Source organism: Ictidomys tridecemlineatus, chromosome 11 (genome assembly GCF_052094955.1).
Source record: "Ictidomys tridecemlineatus isolate mIctTri1 chromosome 11, mIctTri1.hap1, whole genome shotgun sequence".
Taxonomy (NCBI): domain Eukaryota; kingdom Metazoa; phylum Chordata; class Mammalia; order Rodentia; family Sciuridae; genus Ictidomys; species Ictidomys tridecemlineatus.
This window is the reverse complement of record NC_135487.1, coordinates 83,715,145-83,733,368: the sequence shown is the minus strand read 5'-3', so window position 1 is coordinate 83,733,368 and position 18,224 is coordinate 83,715,145. Positions and strand designations below refer to the sequence as shown.

The following is an 18,224-nucleotide window of genomic DNA, read 5'->3' as shown; positions in this document are numbered from 1 at the left end:
AACTGCTTCCGGGCACAGGGAGCAAGAGCCTGTGAGACTGTGCCTCTGGGTGAGGTTTGGATTTGGGCTCTCCACTGTGGTGTCCACTCCCCAGGCGGGGGGCGGGGAAGTTCTGGCTGCTGCAGCTTGGAAAGTCCTTGCTGTGCCATGACCGACTCACACATGTGGCAGACACCGTGCTTATTCACACACCATCCAGTAAGGAAAAGTATTCAGTAATAGCCTTTTGCTGCAACTTTTTTCCTCATAATCCTTCTTCTTCTGAACTTTCTTTTTCTTTCTGATTAGAGTGCTTGGGTTTCCATCAACACATGCCCTAACTATTCTTGTTTCCACTGGGGTGCCTCTTTCCCTTAGTAATTTACTTTTCACCCCTACCATATTTTCTTCACAAAGACAATACAATACACTGAGACAAAACAAGATACAAACATACTGTATCAATCTTCTCCATTTTCTCAAAATGGCCATATTTCCTTTCACCCTATCTGTATAGGGACGAGCAGATTTGCTTCTGTCCTATCTATTGATTGGCACCTTTTTTTCATAACTTACCCCTGAGTGTCTTGGGGCTCCCCAGAAGGGCCACCATCTGCCATAGTCGGGCTGAAGCAAAATAACCGGGGAAAACGAGCAACTTGTGTACATTGATACAGCAGGAGTGGGAGTCGTTTATTGTAGCAAAGGAGGGGTATATATACATTACACACAGCTTATCTTAATTAACATAAACTAGATACAGCAGTCAACCAATAAGGAATCTCCACACTTAATGGCTCACTGATGTTACTTCACAAACCACTCCCTCTGGCAAAATGCCACGCACCATCTTGACTTGTTTAGACCCTAACAAATAGTCCCTTATTTATTTATTTATATGCAATACTGAGAATCAAACCCAGTGCCTCACACATTTCAGGCAAGTGCACTACTGCTGAGCCACAATCCCAACCACCTATTTTCTCTTATGCTATACTTTGGCCCTAACAATGTTCTAGTCTCTATCTTTAAAAATAAACACATAAAATAAAAATGCTACTTGTTCTTGTTTTTTCCCTTTTACCTCATTCCATTTTTCTCCTTCTCTTCATCAACAAACCTCCCAAAAGTAAAGTTACACTCCATGCTTCTGAGCTTCACCACTTGCTCACTCACTTAGTCCTGGAAACCTGGTTTTTGCTCCTAGGACTTAGTGAATGGTCTCCTTCAGAGCTTGCTAATATATTGTCAAATAAAGACAGCAGCTCTAACCCCACCCCATGTATCCACACAGCGTCAGGGCCATTTTATTTTCCATATTTTTATTTGTGTATCATGCCCCTCATTTACCTGAAACAGGTCTCTTTCTACCAAAATTCCATCCTCTGACCCTTGGGTATTGTTTTATTTGCTATCCCTCAACCACCTGCATACTTTCATACACCTTACATTCAGAGATCCAAAAGAAATATGTATGAAAAATAAAAGCAGTAAATTGTAAACAATAGGAATATCTAAAACGAACAATTCTTAATTACACTACAATCCTGAAAGAATATTATGTATGGCACCATTAAAATAGCATATGCTAAAGTGCTTAACAACATGGAAAATGTTTATTTTATAATGTCAGTTTTAAACAAAACAAGTTAAAATACGTGTATGCAATTTACTTTCAACTATGTAAAGAAATGATTCAGGGGCTGGGGATGTGGCTCAAGCGGTGGTGCGCTCGCCTGGCATGCGTGCAGCCCAGGTTCTATCCTCAGCACCACATACCAACAAGGATGTTGTGTCCGCCGAGAACTAAAATAAATAAATAAATTCTCCCTCTCTCTCTCTCTCTCTCTCTCTCTCTCTCTCTCTCTCTCTCTCTCTCTCTCTCTGTCTCTCTCTCTAAAAAAAAAAAGAAATGATTCAGAGGAAACTAGAAAGCTACACTCCAAAATGTTAATAGTGATAACCTCTGATGGGTAACATTTTTCCTTCTTGGTAACTTTATGCATTTTCCAAATTTTTTATACTGATCTTGATGTAATGTTAGACTCAGTAAAAAAGTGAGTTTAACATCCTATTGCTGGGATGGGATTATGGCTCAATAGTAGAGAGTGCTTGCCTAGCATGTGTAAGGCACTAGGTTTGGATCCTCAGCACAAGAGATAAACAATTAAATTGAGGTATTGTGTCCATCTACATCTAAAAAAAAAATTAAAAGTTCATACTGGCTACAGAAGTTGAAAGGAAAGTGACCACAATACTCAAAGCAACCAAGAGATCTTTATTACAGAAGTGCAACAGAGGACAAAAGAGAGAAAGAGAAGAGAGTGGGGGGGCAGCAGGAGGGAGTTTTTACAGCCCAAATCTAATGGGGGTCTCTGGGTCTGCAAGCTGCCTTGTTAGCACAAGGGTGTTAAGTGTTTGGCCTTGAGTGGTGGGATAAGTGTTCAGCCTTGAGCAGGGGGAGAAAGTGCTCAGCCTTGAGTGGGGGCTTGGGCATTTGGGCCTGAAGCAAACAGGTGAGAAAGAAGCATACAAAGGGTTTGAGAGATCAGGTCATCCTGCTTCTAACTTTGTTTGGCATGCCCTGCAGACAGCTTACTCAGCCTGTCCTGCACCTAACATCCCTCCCTTTTTGTTTTTCTAAGTGACATGGGGGTGGGGTAATGTCCTCTGGCTACTTCCTGCTTAATGGTGGCTAGATTTGGGCCTAGAAGAAGAAGTGGAGGAATGTTGAGGAGGGAGGGACAGGTCTGAGAACACCAGGGCAGCCAAAAATTGCCACAGTCTGGCTGCGGACAAATCCCCAGCCACTCAAGCAGGAACAAACTTTATATATTTTCCAAACTCCTGAGAATGCCACCCATGTAGCCCTTCCAGGCACACCACACATTAATCGGAACTCCCACCACCAAAATTTTACCTACCAACTCCCACCACCAAAACTTCACCAACTAACCCGAACTCCCTAGGAATTCCTACAAGAACTTCAAAGTAACAGGTGCTGGAGTCGGACAGCAAGGGTCTATATACAATTAAATACACAACCTTTTTCGATCCAGTATTATTTTAATGGCTTGCCTCTCAACCATTTCTTCTGGAAAATGCCAGAGGCCATTCCGACTAGGCTGTGGCTCTCAACAAAAAATAACACTCAGTGGCTTTAGATAACTACTTTGGTAGGGGTAAAGTCCATAAAAGTTCCTTGAAGCCATAGGTTGTCAATGGCATCAAACCATTTCTGATGGGAGAAGATCTTTTGTATCAATCATTGGTCTTGTTGTAGGAACTCTAGAAAGTATTGAAGTGGCTTGGTTAAATCCAGTAATGTTAAGGGTGACAGCCTGATTGCAGCCAGTGGAAGAGCAATTGCTTTGACCCATAAAGTGAGAGTGGGTGGTGTCATCCTTGTGGCTTGGTTGTAGAAGCAGCATCTGTGGTTTGAGATAAAAGCTTGAGAGAGAATAATGATTAGTAAAGAAGAAGAGGGTTGGTGAGAAATTTTGAGTTTGGTGGGTATGTTGGAAGTCCAGGACTGGACATTTGGAACAGGTGCCTTTTTAGGTGGGAGACATGGTACCAGGGGGAGTGCCCCAAAAGCTTGGTCACCAGTGGGGTAGTATGTATGACCATATGGGGTCCCGTCCATCAAGGTTCTAACGATTGAGAATGCAGTTCCTGAAGTAAGACTGAGTCACCCAGTTGAAGAGTGTCCAATTCAGTTTGTGGTTGTGCTGGGATTGAGGCAATGAATGGCACAGGAAGACACTAGTCTACATTTCCCTTAGGAGTTTGTGTAGAAGTGTGAGATAGGACATGTAGGACACAAGGGGAGGAATAGTGATTGGAAAGCTTTGGGTGGTTAAGAAAGGGCACCCATAGAGTTGCTCAAGGGGGCTAAGGCCTGAGGGGGCTCTTGGGTCTATCTGAATTCAGGTGAGAGCCAAGAGTAGGAAATTGGGCCAGAAGAGCCTGGGTTCAAGCAAGTTTAGCGAGATGATCCTTGAGAATGCTGTTAGGCCTCTCAACCTTACCAGAGAACTGGGGTTGGTGGGAGATGTGGAGCCTCCAAGTGATATTGAGACCTTTGGAGACTAGTTGAAAAACCTGAGAAGTGAAGGCGGGACTGTTGTCTGACTTGATGGAGGCAGGAATTCTTAACCTGGGAATGATCCCCTAAATGAGGATGGAGGTAAGTGTCAGCAATTTTCCTGGATGTAGGGAAGGCATCTATCCAACCTGAAAAAGTATCAACCAAAGTAAGTAGGTAGCAAAGCTTTTTGTGCCTAGGCATGTGAGTGAAGTTGATCTACCAGTCTTTGCATGGCTAGTGGCTCCTCATCTGACGTGTGGGAAGTTTAGGTTTGTTGCTTCTTTGTGGGGATACTGTAGAGCAGACTTAACAAGCAGAGTGGACCTGCTGGACAGTAGTTCTCATTCCTAGGACGTGAAAGAGGGGTTGTGAAAACTGGAAAAGGGGGTTAGAGAGAGTTTTAGATAGGCACAGAGTCTCTGGAGTTAGAGGAGTTGGTCATGAGTCCCGGGTCTCTGTCTTGGGCATCAGGGGCTGGTAGTTGATTGACTGACTGGTTGGTGAATTTATGTATCTGATCTTGCAGGAACTTCTCTAGGCAATTCAATAGTCATGGTCCTATTAGGAGAAACATAAAGAGAACTAATAGGGGTCCTATGAGGGGAAAGAGGCAACTCCATATTTGACTGAACATTCCCCATGGAGACTGTTGGCCTGGTTGCTGTCTCCTCTTCTCTAGCTGTTCTTGTCCTTCACTACTCTTAGGAATGTCTGCATTTTGGCTTAACTCTTTGGTAGGTGTTTAAGATCAAGCTAGACAAAATTGACTTTGTTTCTATTTATTGTGAAGTGTCAGCTGAGTTTCCATAGGGGTCACTTGTGGGGGAACTTGAGAACAGTTTCTTAGTTCTGCTAGTGCCATTTGAGCTAGGATGGGTCTAGGTCTTGCTTCACAATGTGGCTTCCCTTGGAAGTATCAGGGATGTCTCTTGTCTCTAATGAACCTCCTCTTCATAGCAAATGCACTGATTGGCTTTTCATTCTCCAGTGGTCTCAATAGTCTCCCTGATCAGGAGGTTATGTGACCTACAGTTGCAAAGTGCTTTAGAAAAATTCCCTGTTCCCTAGATTTCAGACTGACTCAGAGGGCAAGAGCCAAATATTGGTTTTCTTGGCTATTTTAATTTAAGTTTAAGTCTTGATTATAAACATCCAGCAATGTTAGTTTCACCTTAAATTAAGAGTATTGGGCTTTAGCTGAAGTTTGGCCTACTTTGGAGTCATTCTGACATGTAGTAAGATGGAAGGCATAGCCTTATCTCAGGTAAGCCAGGGCTCTTTATAAATCTTAGGTAAAGTGTTCTAGTATTGAAGTTTATCTTATTTAATATATTATTTTATAAAGTTTACATATGTTGTTGCTTTATGTCACATGAATATTAGCTAACACAATATGATATTACATTTAAATTGTACCCAGTGTATAGAACTTTATATTAATCTTATTCATAACACGTCCAGTTATAGAACATTAAATGATATAAATACATCTCCAATATGTTATTTTCATAAGCCTGAAATTACCATTCAACCTTTTGGAGAACATCAGATTGATATAATTTTTTAAAGCTCCTATCTTAAAGCCTTATATACCTGGAAAATATGAACACATTTAATATACAAAGAAGAGTAATAGTACCACAATTACATTGATGTTTTCATATTAATCAAGTTTAGCTCTTAAAGAAATAACATATTACCATATTGCAAAATAACAGTTGTTGTTTAACCATAGTTGTATAATCCTGAATTCCTTCAAGATTACTTGCTCAAAAAACTTACATACATAACCAGTGTACATAGACCTTCTTTATCACTTGCTTAAACTTATATAGCCAATGTACACAGACCTTCTTTATCATTTGCTTAAACCCTCTTATTTACTTAATAGACTCTCTTATCCAGAAACACATTTTCTTTCTATTAAATCCATACTTAGAACCTTTTAATTTCTTTTTCCCATCTGTTAACTCTTTCTTTATTCACACTTTGAAATAATACTTGTAAATTTCTGAATTTAGGCAAATTATTCCAATTTAATAAGAGATATTTTGTTATTTTCAGTACACAATTAATCACATCTTTTTACCATTTCATTAAAACATAAACAATGTTTAAATGTATATAATTATATTGTTCTAGGATGGACAAGGCAAGGCACCTAAGATAGCAGTGAAGATAGGGAAAAAGTTTTATTTGGTTGCAGCCAGATTCAGAGGGCACAGCTTCTGCTGTAATCAATTAATCCCCTGAACTAAAAGTTTAGGTAGTTTCAGAATTTTGCACCCAGCATCTATGGGAAAGTGCTCAGAAGTTCACAGTCTGCAGAAGTTCAAAAAAGCAGTTTTTTATTTTCTTTTCTGTTCTGGGAAAGTTAACACTTCAAGGACACCTGGGAAGGGGAGAACTTTTTCTTCCCTTTCTTTCCTCCCCCTGCCAGCTGTTACCATGGAGCCCAGTTAGTAACTCCCTTATCTTAGAAATTTAGTCAGCACTTGTGAAAAACTAGTAAGGAGGTGTCCAGCATCTGGAGTGCTGATTTTTCCCAGACAGTAGCCAAGTAAAACAGGGCAACATGAAAATAGGAAGTTTATCTACACTGAACTGTTTTGTAGAGATTCTTTTGCTGAAAGTCATAAAATCAGCCATGGTGAATATTGCTGGAGAAGGTCAGTAAAGACTTTTCTGTGGGCCTGTGTTGGGAGGGGGAAGACAGGAAAGTGGGGCTGAGAGCAGCTCAGGTGAATCTAAGAATGAAGAAGAAGATGTAAAAGAATAATGGGAAAGGGGTTTGGGATTTTCCCTAGCAAGGAAAACTTGAGCAGTAGAACAGGTAGAGCAGAGGGGAAGACAGGAGTGAATATCTCAAAAAGCCTGTAAGGGACTTTAATTCTTAGTAACCTGTTTTTAATGATGATAAAGCAACTTTAAAGGCCATTTTCACCAGATCTTGAATAGAGGTCTGAGGGCTCTCCTCAGCTGGTTTGAGCTTTTTGTTATCTGGTAAGAGGACCTGGTGGGACTGAGTGTGGGCACTGACAGGAGAAGAGAGGAGTGAGTGGGTGGAGGGATTCCTTCAGTAACTGCTACCTCAGCAAGGGAGCAAGAGTCTGAGGAAGGGTAGTGATGTACATTTTTGATCTAGTATTTGGAGGGGAGAAAGCAGGTTACTGAGGTGGGAGTGAAGGCAGAGAGTCTGGGGCAGATGGCTGAGGGTGAGGACTTACTCGAGCCAGGCTATAGGATGGAGGTTCATTAGCAGGGTCAAAAGTAGTGGATGAGTGCGAAGGAAGAGAAAGTTGGGGATCAATGGTTGGGGGAGTTGATTTGCAAGCTGGAAGAATTTGTAGAGGTTTGCAAGAGGTGCAGAGAGAATAATTGGAATGGAGCAAGAAGAAGGTGATCTTTAACTATTTTTTCGAATGCTCACAGTGATTGTAGAGATCCCTTAGAATGGAGGGATCCAGGGACCCAAAAGAGAGCCATCTGCTTTGGTTGTTAAAGGGATAAATGGGCCAGGGCTGGGTGCTATATTTGATAAATTTTGGGGGTTTGAGGTGTGGTGTCAATGAGCGGGTTTTGAGGTTATCCAAGAGGCATTGTAGGGGACAGTTGACAGGCAGAGAGGACACATTACCCATGTCACAAACGTAGTATAAGGAGAAGGGAAGAGGATGCAAGGTAGTATAGGGGAGAAGGAAGGAGACGCAAACATAGTATAAGGGAGAGGGAAGAAGACACAAAGATAATATAAGAGAGGAGGAGAAAACGGATTTATTGGCAAAAGGGGCATCCCACTAGAGCCAAAAATTAGGAGTGCCTTAGTGGCAGGTTCGAGCTGCAGAGATTGGTCATCACCAAATCCTGACAGTGAAAGCTCTCCTCCTGGATGGAGCCAGAGCCATGGGAGACCTTTGCCAAAGCTTTTTGGGACCCTTCCTGGAGAGGCTGGATAATCCCAGGAACATAAAGAGGGGAAAGAAAGAGACAGGGGAAGAGAGAGGAAGCGGAGAGTAAGCATCTCTCTAGTACCTGAGTCTTGAAGGTGAGGACTAGGACTTTATGAGAGCCACAGAAACCATGAAGGTCTGGGTGGGGTGTGATATTTGGTTCTCTGTTATGTGTCCCTGGAGGTTACACAGTCCTTTGAGGGAGACCTACAAAGCCTATGCTGGTAAACTACCAGCTGGGAAGGGGAAAAATTTTGAACCCAAGAGTCTAATCTGCCCAAGGAAAGAGTCCCTGAGGGCCACTGTGGCCTTAAAGGCTGTGGTGGGGTGTTTTCCTCCCCTCAGGTGGGCAAAGAGGTTTGCTGGATTGTCAATGGTCAAATTCTCTTGCCACCACCATTGGGTTTAAGAATCCAGGAAGGGGAAACTGCCAATTGAAGGCCGGTGGTGGATGGAGTTCTGGTGGTGCAGAAAATGGGTTCAGGCTGTCCAGTGTGTGGCACTTCTGAATAAAAAAGGGACCCAAAAGTGGGTTTTAACCCTCTCCCAGGATTTGACACCAATGAAAGGAAATTGATCACAACACTCAGATCAACCAAGAGATCTTTATTACAGCAGTGCAACAGAGGAGATAAGAAGAGAGAGAGAGAGAGAGAGAGAGAGAGAGAGAGAGAGAGAGAGAGAGAGAACAAGAGAGAGAGAGACAGAGAAAGCAAGAGAGATAGCAAGAGACAGAGAGGGGCCCAGAAGGAGGGAGTTTTTATAGCCCAAATCTAATGGGGTCTCTGGGTCTGCAAGCTGCCTTGTTGGCACAAGGGGGTTAAGTGTTCGGCCTTGAGTGGTGGGCTGAGTGTTCAGCCTTGAGCAGGGGGGAAAGTGCTCAGCCTTGAGTGGGGGCTTGGGCATTTGGGCTTGAAGCAAACAGGTGATAAAGAACCAGATAGAGGGTTTGAGAGGCCAGGTCATCCTTCAGCTACCTTTGTTTGGCATGCCCTGCAGACAGCTTACTCAGCCTGTCCTGCACCTAATAGAAGTAAGCCCCAATTTTTATGTTGGCATTCACACAAAATCTAACACTCAGTACACTTTGCATTGTTGTCCCTCACTATATCCCAAAACATTCTCTGCTCTCTTGCTGGACACTATGTTTTCAACATTCCTTCATGGTTCTGTCCATGTCTTAGCAAATCTGTCAAAAGTGGGAAATGTCAACCTTGAAGAACTTTGTTCCCTAAACCCTAAGACAGAGGCTGGAGGACAACATTCAGAATCACCTAAGAAAAAATGAAATTCTTTTATTCAATCCATAATGGATATATTGGTAGGAATAATAAACATAAAACTCACTGGCTAACATGACACATGATAACATTTGCTCTTGAGTATAAACTGCCATACAAGTTAAAAATTTCTAATAGAATTTAGATACATAATCTGATCCTAAAAAACTAATCTTAATAAAAATAATAGCCACTCTACAGATTATGGAAATCAAAATAAATCAGAATAATAAAATCTTTATACATTGTACACATAAGAGAATAAACACCAAGAAAAATATTTTAATAGTATTTAAAAAAGCAAAAAAATAACAAGTAGTTTAATTCCTGAAATAGTATCTAGTAGATATTCAACAGGTATTTGTTAAATAAAAGAATGCACTTGTCCAAGAAATTAGATTGTGCGTGATGGGAATTAATCAGAAAACAGTTGTTTTTTAAAACAAATTTTTTTATATAATTCACATAATATTCAATTTATCTATTTAAAAGATGTTTTAAATAGTTTTTAGTATATTCAGTATGTGAAATCACCTTAGAACATTTTTGTTACCTCCAAAAGAAAGCTTGCACTCATTAGTAGTCATTCTATACCTCCCTCCCTCCCACCCCTCAGACTCAAGTGACAACAATATATCTACCATTTGTTTCTAAGATTTTGATTTTTCCAGATATTTCTTTTATTTTTATTTTTAGACTTAAATACTTTAATATGCAATGAAGAAAAGAAAATGCAAATTACAATAAATAAAATGCTAGAGTACTTAAGAACACAACTTCTACACTTTTTCTATTAGCATATAAAAGCTTCTAATATGCACAAACCATACCTTTAGTCCTTTGAATTGCCCTGAAGCTATGTTCTGAAGAGTTTGTAACACTTAAGAACTGGCATTAAAAAGGCAAAAAGCATTATAACTCATAAACAGCACACAAATCTTACTTAATCTCTAAAAATAATACGAATGCAAATGTTTTATTTGCCATGGAGATAAGGAGGGAAACATCAGTGGAATGAATTGGACAACATGACTCACACTTCATTACAAGCCATTTTCCCAAATTCACAACTTTCACATTTGGGTGATCTTAAAAAAAAAAAAAGTTAAAAAAGAAAAGAAATGAACTTTCACTACATGTAAATAGGCCAAGTCATTTAATCCCTCCACATGTTTAAATTGACTACACTTTTCTAGCTGAGAATGCATTTTCCTTATTTTAGTGAGCTTAAATAATGTACCCATGGTAATGAATAAGGCCTGGGTTTAGGTCCAGAAACCTTCTCTATCAGCCTGTTTCATAATTACTCCTATATTATGGAACACAATGAGACATTTTCTTGGTTCAGTTTTAATAGTAATAAGAATTTTTAAAATCCATGCTACTTCGCAGTTTTTCAGACTTTTTTTTCCTAAATGTGGATTTTGAAATTTTTAGGTATGCTATATAATTATATAAAGTCCATTTCCATGTGTTCATAAACTTGAGCACCCAATAAAAGTAGTAGGAACTGGGCCATATTAACTACTTCCTCATCTCCACCTCTTAATTACCAGTAATGAGTTTTATTTAGGGAACAATGAGGAACAAGTACCATAGCCTACAGGCATCTAGCAATGGAGGGAATTCAGACACAGAAATTAAGGCTCTGGAGAGGTTAAGTCATAGTGGAAACTTCTGGAGTGAAACTGAACTCTTATACCCTTTTCCCAGCTGCAGACTTAGATAAGGTGTGAGGTGTTTAGTTTGTGCATGGGACCCACCATAAACTGACATTTTATCCATCTCTTTTTTTTTCTTCCATGAAATAAAAGAAATGGAAATACAAGTGCTTGTTACCACATGCTTTTAAGGCTTAAAAGCCTATCAATAAGCATATTGTATCCGTGATTGAGGAGATCACTTTATAAATTGCCAGAAGAATCTTCGCTAATAGAGACTGAAGTCACTCTCTCTCCCCAAGAACCATGAGGGAAAAGAGAGATAGTCCCCTACTTGCACATGAAATCTCCCTTTCTCCTCAGACCTCCCTATTCCTCTCCCAAACAGGCCAGGCTGCCTTGGGAGATGGCTGTGAGAAAAAGCAAGGCTCAGTTCCCCATGCAAAGTCTTTGGTCTTTTCCTCCTGGTCCCCCATTTTGTAGCGAAGCAGAAAGCGCAGGTGAAGAGGACTGTCCTGGGAGGGCAGCAGCGTGATCTCTGCTGAAATGACCCTGCCTTGCTCCACTTGTACCGTCTCCTTTAGGAAGAGGAGTGCCTGCTTCCAGAGTGTGGCCCGGTGAAAAGGCGAGATGGACAGCACCAGGGGTTTCTCCGAATTTCCTCCAGGGAAGGTCACCTGGAACCAAAAGGCCAAACCATGCATGGGCGCCCAGCCATAACAGCTGTAGCGGAAGTGCCCACCCACCTTGAGTCCAGCTCCAGCTCCAGGTGCGCAGGTCAGCTGGAGCTGAGCAAAGTGCTGCAGCCAGGCCAACACATCCTGGCCGGACAGACCCTGCACCAAGATCTCCGAGTGGCTCATGAGGCAGCTTGTGGCAAAACTCTCTAGCCAACTCATGTCCATGCCTTAGTGCTGCTTCACCTGGCTCCAAAAGCCTAGGCTCCACTCCAGCATCTGGTCGCTGATGGGGGCTACAAAGAGCTCAGTGAAAATCAGTAGGAGAATACCGACCTTTCTCAGCCACTGGGTCTGCAGGTGCAGCACAGAGCTCAGCATGGACTCATGCAGAAGTCCATAGCCCATTCACTCGCTCACGATGGCATCCACCTGCTCTGGCAACTTCACCATCACCACTGAACACTGAAGGACATGCACTTGGTCCTCCAGCCCGTTGAACCACCCTACCTCTCGGGCCTCTTGCCAAATGGCACTATCAGCCTGGGCACAGAATATGCTCAAAATGCCTGTGCCTGCGCCCACCTCCAACAAGGTCTTGCCTTGCAGAGCTGCCCAGTTCAGCAGGATGCCAAGGCGGTAGGCATTTGTGAGGATGCAGTTGGAGATCCTCTCCTCCCCCACATGTCCCTGTAGCACTCCTAGTACAGGTGGTCCTGCTTGCTTGCTCTTAGTTCTCTGGGGTCGGGATCATGGCAAGTCCACCTCCTGCTCCCCGTCCTCTTCCTCTTCAATTCTCTCCCCTCCTTTGCTCCCGCCCCCTCCCACGACTCTCCAGATATTTCATATAAATGAAATCATATATTACGTGGTCTTTTGTGATTGGCTTCTTAACATGATGTTTTCAGGTTTCACCTATCGTGCAGCATGTATCAGTAGTTCATTTCTTTTTATTGCCAAATATTCACTTTTATGGATACACCACATTTTATTCAGTTGACAGATCCTGGGGTCATTTACATATTTTTGGCTCTTATGAATAATGCCATATGAAATTCATGTGCAATTTTCTATGTGAACATATTATTTTTATTTATCTAGCATATACACCTTTGGGACTTACTGGGGCATATGCTCTTTCCCCTTACTGGTTAAGGGTAAGTTCAAAGAAAACAATGGAACTGTTAATCCTGGCTGAGAAATTAGAAAAGATTACTTAGTAAAAGTGGTATGTGAGCTAAGTTTTGAAATAGGAGTGATAGGATTCAACCAGAAAAGGGAAAATGAGATGACAGAAAGTCAGACATTTTGACTTGAATAACATTTGACTTATGTTTGCATATCATTATCCACAGTACATGTATGAAAACACAAATTGGTGTAAATATATTTTATATACAACAAGAGATATGAAAGCTGTGCTCTGTAAGTGTAAAACAAATTGTAATGGATTCCGCTGTTATATAAAAAAATCAATTAAAAAAGGCATTTTAAAGAGTGGTATATCAGTAGTAAATCTTCATCAACAGAGCATATGTTTTTACTTTTGAATATTTTATTTGTATATTATAGTTACACATAATAGTGGGGCTCATTTTGACATAATTATATATCATGGAATAAAATTTTCTCCACTTCAGTCCCCAGTACTTTTCTTTGTCCTCTCCTTCTCCCTCCTCCTATTTCCTTTCTACTCTAATGGTCTTCCTTCTAATTATTTATAATTTTAAAATTTTGTTCTTTATATATAAACATAAAGGTCAAATTCACTATGGTGCATTCACATGTACATAGCATAATTTGGTCAATTTCAATCCATTGTTCCTCTCCTTTCCCATTCCTCCTCCCTCCCCATCCGTTGCTCCACTGATCTCCATTCTATTTTCACAAGATTCCTCCCCCACTTTTTCCCCTTTCTTTGGTCAAGCTTCCTTCTATGAGAGAAATCATTCAAACTTGACTTTCTGAATCAGACTTATTTAATATATATATATATATATATATAATACTCACAAAATTTAATATTTAACTAGAACTTTACAGTTTCATGGCTTTGAGTACATTCACATTTGTACAACCATCACCAACAACCATCTTCAGAACATTTCCATCTTGGCAAATTGCAACTTTTCACGCTTAATAAAGATAACTCCCAGTCCCTGGCAACCTCCACTCTACTCCTAGAGTACTTTTGGACTGTTTCTTTTTCACTTAGTAAGAGAGGTCCACGACTGACTAATGGGTGGTGTGTATAATTACAGGCCTTGCTGCACATACAAGATTGAGTGTATTGTAAAGACAGGTAACAGAAAATAGGGGAAAAAAAGAGGTGGAGACAAAAACTAAACATATGGATCTCTATCAACAGGCTTAAGCAGCCCTGCCACAGATCTGCCTGATTATTTCACATCAAGAAATTGACGTTCCACCTGGTGCTGTGGTGCATACCTGTAATCCCACTAGCCTAAAAGGCTGAGGCAGGAGGATTGCAAATTCAAATCCAGCCTCAGCAAAAGGGGCTAAGCAACTCAGTGAGACCCTCTCTCTAAATAAAATACAAAAAAAAAAAAAGAAGGCTGGGCATGAGGCTTGGTGTTTGAGCACACCTGAGTTAAATCCTGAGTACTAAAAACAAAACAAAACAAAACAAAACAAAAAACATAAAAAAAACAGAAATTGACCTTGACTTTGACCTTCCTATAATCCCAACTACTCAGGAAGCTGAGGCATGAGGATTGTAAATTTGAGGGCAACCTGGGCAGCTTAGCAAGTCCCTGTCTCAAAATAAAGTTTGTAAAAAGAACTGGGGATGCAGTTCAGAGGTAGAATGCTCCTGGGTTTCAGTCCCTGGATATTTGGAGCCATTTTTACTTTGCAGATCCACCAGCAGTTTCACACTTTCCCAGTTTTCCTGCCTTCACAGGAGGCCAGGCACATCACAGCACCACTATAGCTTCATGTCCTCAGTGCCAATCCATGGTGAGGATTCTGTTGAGGGTCCTGTGGGCACTTCCATGTTCCCTCTTGTACCATCACAGTCCTGGCATTGAACTTCACATGTTTTACCATGACCTTGGATTGAAATCTAAATTTTGTAGAACCCTGAGCCCCCAGAACCCAGCTAACCTGAAGCACACTTGCTTGCACTGATGCTTTTTGTAAAGAAAGCATTTCCTAGTGCAGGCTCTTGAAAAAAGACTTGGCAATGCCTCAGAGTTAAACAGTTATACTATGATGGAGGAACTTTCCAAAAGTGTCAAATAAAAATTAATCACGGTATAATCTTAAGCTATATGTCTATTAAATCATATTAGTTAGTAGAGTGACTGACTGGACTCATCAAAAATTGAGTATTAAAGAAAATTCTTTTTAACACTCATGTACTTTACTTGAATATAATAACACATAAGTAATTAGCTTAGCCTTATAAAAATATGGGGCTTGGTCAAAATATTTACACATTTTTTAAATTAATGGTAGAATACACATACCACTCACCATCAAAACCATTTTTAAGTGTACAGTTCAGATCAGTGGCTTAATTACAGTCATGCAGTTGTGTGCCCAAACTTCAGAACTCTTTATCTTACAAAACCAAAACTCCATTTCCATTTAGCAACTCCATATTCCACTATTCATTCCCTGGCAATCACCAATCTAACTTTCTTTCTCTATGAATCTTACTACTCTGGGTCAGATTAACTAATGTTAAGTAGAATTATACAGTATTTGTCCTTAGTTCACATAGCATCATATCCTTAAATGTCATTAATGATGTATCAGAATTCCCTTCCTTTTTAAGGATGAATAGTATTCTACTATATGTGTGTATGCCAAATTTTGTTTATCCATTCAACCTTTGATGGACTCTTAAAATGCTTACACCTTTGGCTACTGCAAATAATGCTATGAGCATGGGTGTCCAAATACTTGTTTGGTTTTTGTTATCAATTCTTTTGGAGACTTATACCCCAAAGTGAAATTGCTTATTAAGTTTCTTCAGCAACTGCCATACTGTTTTCCATAGTGGCTGCACTATTTTACATTACCTGACCAACAACACAAGAGGGTTTCTATTTTTCCATTCCCTTGTCAACACTTGTTATTATTATTATTAGTGAATAGTAGCCAATCATAATGGGTGTTAGGTGGTACGTAATTGTAGTTTTGATTTTCATTTCCCTAATGATAAATGATGCTGTACATCTTGTGCTTACTGGTCATTTGTGCAACTTCTTTGGAGAAATCCTTTGCCCATTTTTTAATCAAATTTTATTGTTGTTGAGTTGAAGGAGTTATTTATTTACTTGGGATTTTTTAAAAAAAATTATTTTTTAGTTGTAGTTTGACATATACCTTAATTTTACTTATTTATTTTTATATGATGAAGGGCCTCACACATGCTAGGAAAGCACTCTACTGCTTAGCTACAACCCCAGCCCATTACTTTGGGTATTTTTTGAAAAATATTTCTAGTTATAATTGGACATAATAACTTTATTTTATTTATTTTTCTATGTGGTGCTGAAAATCAAACACAGTGCCTTACACATGCTAGGCAAGTGCCCTACCACTGAGCCACAAACCCAGCCCAACTCTGGATATTAAACCCTATGGGTTATGGGATTTGTAAGTATTTTCATCTCTCAAATAAGTTGCTATTTCACTATCGACTTAACAAATTTTAAATATAAATAAAACTCTTGGGTTTATTTGAAACTTTAATATCCTCATCACTCTTGAAGGTCTTAAAATATTATACTTTTCTAGCTTGTACCTTTTTCCCACCCAGTTCTAGGTATGACATTACTGCAGTCCCTACCTTGGGAGCTGGTATTACATACACACACATACACACACACACACACAAACACATATATATATTATTTGAAATATTATAATATTTCAGTATTCTCTTATAGGTGTGCTAAAAATTATGTACTAAAATTAATTAGCTGAATATCCTCAGATTTGTTACCAAAATTTAATTTTTAAAATTATCCTCAGTGGACTATTTATTAATTTTGAGAATCAATAATGCTTTACACATCCTTTGGTTTATCCAACCAGACATTATCGGCCTCACATAGATTTCAACATTGACACAATGGACAATTTTCTGGCTCCAATTCCATAATCCATTGACATTATTTCCTTTACAATTTTAATGAGATGACAGATAAAAAAAGAAAGTACAATAGTTTTAGTGTAAAAATAGTTTGTGACCACTAAATGTGGGTTAAACAAAGATTATAAATCCTTCTCCTTGACCTCAAGAACTCAAAAATTCAGTTATAAACTTTTTTTTGTTTTTTTCTATTTTCTTGAAAAGAAAAAAACACCCTAGGGCAAATCTATCAATCTGGGAATAACCCTGAAATTACTCAAGGAACATTGCCACACCTGGCTGCATTCTGGGACCTACTAATGTCTCTCCTAGGGAGTGCACAGGGCACACAGGGAGAGGCTCATTTAAAAATGAGCACAGAGTTTGGGCTTCCCACCTGGTTCCAAGTCTCCCACATTGAGACTCACAGTGGTCACTTCAAGACAGGTAATTTGATGAGCATTAGCTTGGAGCTGGAGGTGCAATCTATAGTCTCATGGACTGTTGCCTCATCTGCTAGGAACACTTGCCTTAAATTAAGGCTGACCTGGCCTACCTCAGCCTCAATCTGGGCATGCAAAATCCCTCCTAGCCCACCAGAAAGAAGAGTGACACCAAACACAGGCTGTTCAGAGCAGATTCTTGGAACTTGAGCAGCTGGGGTCATTAAAAAAAAAAAACAAAAAAACAAACAAACAACAAAAAAAACCAGCTCCAATTCCACTTTGTAAGAAGCACTTAATGCTTAGCATCCTCTCTCCCTTTGGCCATCTCTCCCATTCCTAGAGAATTGGGAGGAAAGAGCTGTCACCAGGAACCATTTGGAGCCAGGAATGCAGAAGTCAAGGCCAGCCTAGATAAACCCATTTGTGAAGCACTTTGTGCTGATGGATACATTCCTGACTGGTTTCAGACCAGTCCCTGGAGGACGGCGAGCTCAGGAGGCTGGCTGCCTGGCTGGAATGAAGGGGCCCACGGAAGGGATGCTGTCCATGAACCAGCCAAGGCTGCGCAGGGGGCGTGGCAGCTCAGGAGAAGCAGGAGGCCCGGAGGGCGCCTGACCTGGAGGACTCCGGGATGAAGCTGCTGCTGTCCAGCAGCTTCATCTTACAGAAGAAGACCCCATTGACTTAGGGTACAGAAGAGAGCTCCTCCAGCTTGAAGTCCACCTTAAACTTACACTTCTTTAACATTGTGAGATCCAGGCGCCAGCAAGTGGGCAACACAGGCGGGTTGCCGCCCCCTTAGCTCCACTAAGCCCCGGATCCGCCCAGATCCAGGGCTGAGGCCTCCAGCTTCCCGCAGGGGCGAAGCAGGGGGCTCCAGGGGCTATGGCGGCGATGCCTCTGCTCTCTCTCCCGGTAGCCCAGGCCTAACAGAGGCTGCGGCACCAAACTCGGCTGACCTCCACGAGCGGTTGTGCTGCAGCTGGCCAATGGAAGGGCTCCCTTAGGTGCGCACCTCGCTGCTTTCGCCATCC

General features: G+C 40.8%; 1 pseudogene; it reads right to left on the bottom strand.

Moving 5' to 3' along the window:
• Positions 1-11,319: 11,319 nt before the first annotated feature.
• LOC144368593 (protein arginine N-methyltransferase 6-like) lies at positions 11,320-17,850 on the bottom strand (annotated as a pseudogene).
• Between the last annotated feature and the right edge of the window lie 374 nt (positions 17,851-18,224).